The sequence below is a fragment of the Saccopteryx bilineata genome, chromosome 1 (assembly GCF_036850765.1).
Source record: "Saccopteryx bilineata isolate mSacBil1 chromosome 1, mSacBil1_pri_phased_curated, whole genome shotgun sequence".
Lineage (NCBI taxonomy): Eukaryota > Metazoa > Chordata > Mammalia > Chiroptera > Emballonuridae > Saccopteryx > Saccopteryx bilineata.
The window spans coordinates 158,737,571-158,744,257 of NC_089490.1; positions in this window are offsets into that span (position 1 = coordinate 158,737,571).

The following is a 6,687-nucleotide window of genomic DNA, read 5'->3' on the forward strand; positions in this document are numbered from 1 at the left end:
AAACACTTTAAAGCTATTTTATAAGGAAAAGACTAAATCTCAAAAGTTGAGGCATGTACCCAAGGCAGAACTTGGAGAGGAAACACAAAGGCTAAAATTAATGAGCTAAGTGCCCAACTTTAAAAGTTTGAAGAAGTGCACCATGTAAAGGAAGCAGAAAGAAGAAAATAATAAAGGGCAGAAATTAAGAAAATGGAAAACAGAGGTTTTGAATAGAGAGGATCAAGAAAGCCAAAAGTTGATTCTTTTAAAAGACAAATAAAATCAATTAAACTGTAGGCAACATTAATCATGAAAAATGAAAGAAGGCAAAAATAAAGAATATTAGAAATGAAAAAGATGAACTTAAGAAGAAATGTTATGAACATTTGATGGCAATAAATTTGTAAACTTAGATGGAATAAACAAACTCATAGGAAAATGTAACTAATCAAAACTGACTCAAGAAATAGAAAAGATGAATATTCTAAAACCATTGATGAAACTTAATCAGTGGTTTAAAATATTCCCACAAAGAAAATACCAGGTCCATACACAAAGAGTTATAGGCAAATTCTACCGAAACATTAAAAAAAGATACAATTTCAATCTAACACACTCTTCCAAAGAACGAAGAAAACAAGGAGTATTCCCCAACTTATTCTATGAGGACAGAAACCCTTTATACAAAAACCAGAAAAGAAAATAGGTAAATAGATCCAAAGAAAAAAAGAGCATTTAGTAAAGCATCTATTCATGCCTTTTAAAAAATCTTATCAAATTGAGAATAAAGGGGAACTTTTAAACATAAAATATAGTATCTACCAAAAAAATTCACAGCAAATATCCTTAATAAAGGTGAAAAACTGAAATTATTCCCTTAAAGAGAACCAGACATTACATACCTCCTGATATGACGCAATAGAAGGTAAACAGCCACCACCTATGTAGACTTGCCAAAAAAAAGAAAGAAAATTGACCCTAAGTGTAGTCAAGTCTTTAGATCTATCTTTCAGTTTACACTATCTTCCAGTTTACGTACAATAGCTCCAAAGAAAGAAATATGTTAACACCATCTCATGACCTTGAGATGTTGGCCAAACCCAGAATGACTCAGTGTTTTCAACAAATAAATACCACGGGGAAAGTGAAGAGTAGAGGAAAGGAAATATTTTTTTTTTTTTTAAAGATTTTATTTATTCATTATAGAGAGGGGGGAGAGAGAGAGAGAGAAGGGGGGGAGGAGCAGGAAGTATCAACTCCCATATGTGCCTTGACCAGGCAGGCCCAGGGTTTCGAACCGGCAACCTCAGTGTTCCCAGGTTGACGCTTTATCCACTGCGCCACCACAGGTCAGGCCGGAAATATTATAGATTAAAAGAGACTTACATTCCACTTCTGGGTATGAGAAAAAACAAAAACTTGAAGGGATATCTGCAACCCTCCCTGTTCATTGAAGCATTATTTATTATAGCCAAGAAATGGGAATAATCTAAGTGTTCATCCGTGGATGAATGGATAAAGAATATATGCATGTACAGTGGTCTGTTGTCTATCGCGGGGATTAGGTCCCAGAACCCTCCGCTATAGGCAAAAATCTGCAAAGTTGCGACCTTATATTTATTTTATTATTTATATATATCTTAAGGGTTTATAAAGCCCCACACTCTTGTAAACCTTTCCCACACTGTTACTAACCTTTCCCATACTCTTATAAACCCTTCCTATGCTTATTTTACCACAAAAAAATAATTAAAATAATAAATATATAAAAATACCTACATACCGCAAAATCCCATGAAAAACCTGTGGAACAAAATTAGATATATACAATTTTAAAATTCACGATACAGTGAGACCACAAAAAGTGAACCGCAATAGGCCCTGGCCGGCTGGCTCAGCGGTAGAGCGTTGGCCTGGCGTGCAGGGGACCTGGGTTCGATTCCCGGCCAGGGCACATAGGAGAGGCGCCCATTTGCTTCTCCACCCCCGCCCTCCTTCCTCTCTGTCTCTCTCTTCCCCTCCCGCAGCCAAGGCTCCATTGGAGCAGGGATGGCCCGGGTGCTGGGGATGGCTCCTTGGCCTCTCTCTGCCCCAGGCGCTAGAGTGGCTCTGGTCGCAGCTGAGCGACACCCTGGAGGGGCAGAGCATCGCCCCCTGGTGGGCAGAGCGTTGCCCCTGGTGGGCACGCCGGGTGGATCCCAGTCGGGCGCATGTGGGAGTCTGTCTGACTGTCTCTCCCTGTTTCCAGCTTCAGAAAAATATAAAAAAAGAAGAAAAAAAGAAAAAAAAAAAAAAAAGAAATTATGAAGTGTGATAATGTATCTCCAGGCCTAAATCTTGCCTGACCTGCAAACACAGCTCAGATGCTATCGACCGCAGTTAGCTGTTCTTGGTTTACCAAGCATCCACTCCCTCGTCTTCATGTAACAACACCCCTATCTCCCTTTGTGTAAATACCTGTAATCACTTCATGTTGTTCAAATGGGAATGACCTCACCACCCAAACTTCCCCAGAGGTGAGCCAGTGACTCAGTTCTGACCAGTGAGAATGCCATTATTCTGGCCACACTAATCATGAAAATGGGCATGTTACCCAGGCAGGATCAATTAGCCAAAAAGTGTCGCCTCCAGAATTTTGCTGGAAATAATAGAAAGGAGGCATTTTCTCTTTTTGGGGTAACCAAGTCAGGAGACTGAAAACCTGGAGTGGCTATGACCACTTGCCTAAAAATGAGGTAAGACCCTGTCTAAGAAAGAAGCCACAATAAGAAAGCAGACGCAGAGCCTGATGACAATATTATAGTCCCCGAATATAGCCACACTTTCTCCCCTCAAGCCAGTCTCCCTTCCATCTTCCAGTACATTAATTAATAAAATATCTTAAGAGAGAGACAGAAAGAGACAGAGAGTATGCATCCTCTTTAGGAACAAGAACAAGGGTGTCTGCCTAAAACTAATACATTTTTAAAAAAATAAAATTATAAAAAAAAAATTAAAAAAAAAAAAACTAATACATTTTATGTCAACTGTAATTGAAAAAAAAATTTTTTTTAATGCTAAAAAAAGAATAAGGGTGTCTGTTGCTATCACCACTTACAGTCAACATTGAATTGGACAGCCTGTACATTTCAATAAAGTAAGAAAAAGAAATAAAATAAATGGTAAAATACATAGGAGTTGACGTCTGGTAATAAAAGGTAAAAGGCACATGGTGTCTGAGATATTTTTGCCTCTTATTTTCTACAGTGATGAGCTAACTCAGTCAACACCCTTTATTTTGCCATTTGCTTTTCACCATGAACTTGACAAGATTACAAGCCTGTCAGTCAGAAGGTTCGTATCCTCTCCCTCCCACACCCCAGGAACTTGGAGGAGGTTTTCTTTGGCCCCTTCTCTTCCCTCCTGAAGAGGAAACTGAAGAACAGGGCTGCAGCCTGGCGGGCACAGATACAGCATGTGCCTGGTGTCTAGATTTGGATCTCAGCTCCAGCCAGCTGTGTGACTTCCTGAGCCTCACTTTCCATGTCTATAAAGTGAGGATAATAAAAGCTCTCCACAGGGTTGTTGGATTTAGGAGACATACTGGGAGTAAGGTTCACAGCACAATTCCCAGCACACTCTGATCTTGCTGCTGCTGCTCCTAATTGATTCTCTTTAGAGCAACCAGAGTCTGGGCCATTCCATTCCAAAAACACTTCCAGCAGCTTCCCATCACATACAGCAGGGGTCAGGAACCTATGGCTCATGAGCCAGAGGTGGCTCTTTTGATGGCTGCATCTGGCTTGCAGACAAATCTTTAATAAAAATAATAATAACGTTAAAAATATAAAACATTCTCATGTATTACAATCCATTCATTTCCTACCGCTCATGTTCATGGTTGCGGTTGGCTGGAGCCAATCACAGCTGTCCTCCCGGACAACACCAAATTTTTATTGCATAATGCGTAACGTACACGGGTCGTTGTATGGCTCTCATGGAATTATGTTTTAAAATATGTGGTGTTTATGGCTCTCTCAGCCAAAAAGGTTCCCGACCCCTGACATACAGAATATTTTCCAAACCCTTTAACAAGGCTCACGAGGCTCTGCCTGCTCTAGACCCTGCAGATTTGTCTAACCTGGCCCTCTGCCCCTCACTCACTCCCTCAGTCACAGGGGCCCTGACCTTCCTCCAACAGGCCAGCAGGTTCCATTCTCAGGGTATAAGCTCTTGTGGATTTCATTGCCCGGAACCCTATTCTCTGTGACCTTCATCTGGCTGACTCTCCTGATCCTTCAGAACTCCACTCAAATGTCACCTCTTCCGGGGGGCCTCCCCTGATCAACTCTTCAAAAGTAGGGGGAGAAATTAATAGTATGGGGATGGGTGAGCTGCAGAGAGGGAGCACTTCACACTGACCGCTCGCACTGTATTAATCTGCATAAAGACGTGCCCTCGCACCAGACAGTTAAGTCCTGGACTGCAGGCTCTGTGTTTCACACGTTCATCTCTGCTTCTCCAGAATTGAGTGCTCAATTCAGTGGGGGGATTCAAATAATTTAACAACCAGTTCTCTGCCCTAATGACCGTTTTAAGTATAAGACACCAACATACCTAAAGGCAGTTTATTATTTCATGTATTTAATACTTAAATAAAAACAATAAAAAGGTACACAAAACTAGATCATGTTATAAGAGTTTTAGATATTAATGAAAAATATTAAATAATACCTGACAAAAAACAATAAAACTGTTATTTAAAATATTTCCATATTGCTTCTTGATTGGCGTCCTTGCTTGCAATTTTCTTCGCTTTTATCCGAGCATCATCGGCTGTGTGATTTATCCTTAACCATCTTTTCACTGTAGGAGTAGGATCCCATTCCTTTACCCATGGACGAATGAACATTACCACGGACGCTTAGAATATGGGGTTGTGCAGATGAAGATTAAAAAATAGCAAGGAATGTAAATTTGTGATTTCCACATTGGGCGGCTGCGCAGGCGCCCACCTTAGAGAGAAGCCTGATTGCAAGTGCCATTTTAACAACCAGTTTGCCGAACTCAACAAAAAATTAGGTATGAGTTCTACCGAACAGGTGTGAACAGGCTGAATCCCACCACTGGCTCAATCCATGTGAGCTGAAACGGACCAGTGCAGCCCTCAGTTGGTGGCTCCACGGCAGCCAGGCCCCAGTCACCTGTCTGACCGATTGGGTCAGTTGTTATTAAGCTATTGTCTCTCAGGTCCAAACTCTGCACTCCTCTCTATACCTGCTTTATGACACTGGCCTCAGTTCTCTTGCCCGCCTGGCTCCCTGTTCGGCTCTGCCCAGAGGGGGCACTAGAGGAAGACTGCAAGACTGGAGGAGAAGGCTCACCCCTCCTGTCTGCTTCCTGAGAACCTCTGTTTCTTGTGATCATCGCCCCAACCTCCCTTCTTAACCAGTACCAGCAACTGACGCCAGTTCTAAGTTTGTCCAGCACAGAAACAGCCTTCTTGCCTCCCCTTCTCCCGTTGGAAACACCAGCACTGGTTGCCTGAGACCCTAGTATCAGCTGAGCAAGCCCCCCTCCTCAGACATTTGAGTTTTAGCTTCATGGGCCCTCTCCCAAGTTTCTGAGTTGTTTTTTTGTTGTTGTTGTTGTCATTTTTTGAGATTTTATTTGTTGATTTTAGAAAGGCAGGAGGAGGGAGGGACGGGAAGCACCAGCTCACAATTGCTTCTTGTGGGTGCCTTGACCTGGCAAGCCCGGGGTCTCGAACCAGCAACCTCAGCATTCCAAATCGAGGCCTTATTGACTGCGCCACCACAGGTCAGGCTCTGAGTCTTAATAATTCAGTCTTGACCCTTTCTTTTACCAGCTGCTGCCTGCAGTGATTAGCTCCATGGTGCCTTAGGGTTCTCACCTTGCCTTTTCTCTAATGAACAACTTTACACTAGTCAACGCTTCTTTGTATTATATTCTCTCTATTGAATAACTGGTGTGATTTTTGCTCCCGAGTGGACCCTGAAGAAATAGCAAACCAGGAAGTAAGGTCTCGGCCAAGAGAGCTGGAGGACACTCAAGTTAGGCAACAAAGAGAAGCCAGGAACTGCTAGGAATCTGGTTGGTTTCTTGAGGTGTCAGGTAGGAGAAAACTTGAGCCTGGGATAAAGCTGGAAGATAAATAAAACTTCAAGAAAGTTTTATTTGTTCCAAACTATTTATTAAATGCCTCCTATACTTTAGGCATTCTAACTAAAAGTGCTGGACAGAAATGAATTCTGTGCCCAGTCATTGTACATGTAGTTTGTGACCTGTGAATGGTTTGTACTCTAAAAGTATTTTCACTTACAGGAAGGAGTCATGATGACAGTCATGATTATGATCGGGAAGAAAGGATGATAGGGATAAAAAGGAGCCAAGATAAAGGGGGAAAACTGCCAAAGTCCTTGATCGTGGCCACTCCCTCCCCCCCCATACTTCTTTAAAAAAAAAAGATAAAGGGAAGACAATTACTGTAGCAAACCACTTCTCCCTCACCTATGCATTTTGTTAAGTATTTTTTGCCTACTAATACTTCTCCCTAACCCGGTTGGGTGGTAGGTGCAAGGCCGGGATTGGGAGAGAGCAAAGTTTCAGAGCTTCACAGACCCAGAGTGAAGACGGTAATATGTGTGATTAGCAGCTGGGAATATGGCTAGAGGAGCATTCCGGAAGGACATTAACTTGGTGTTT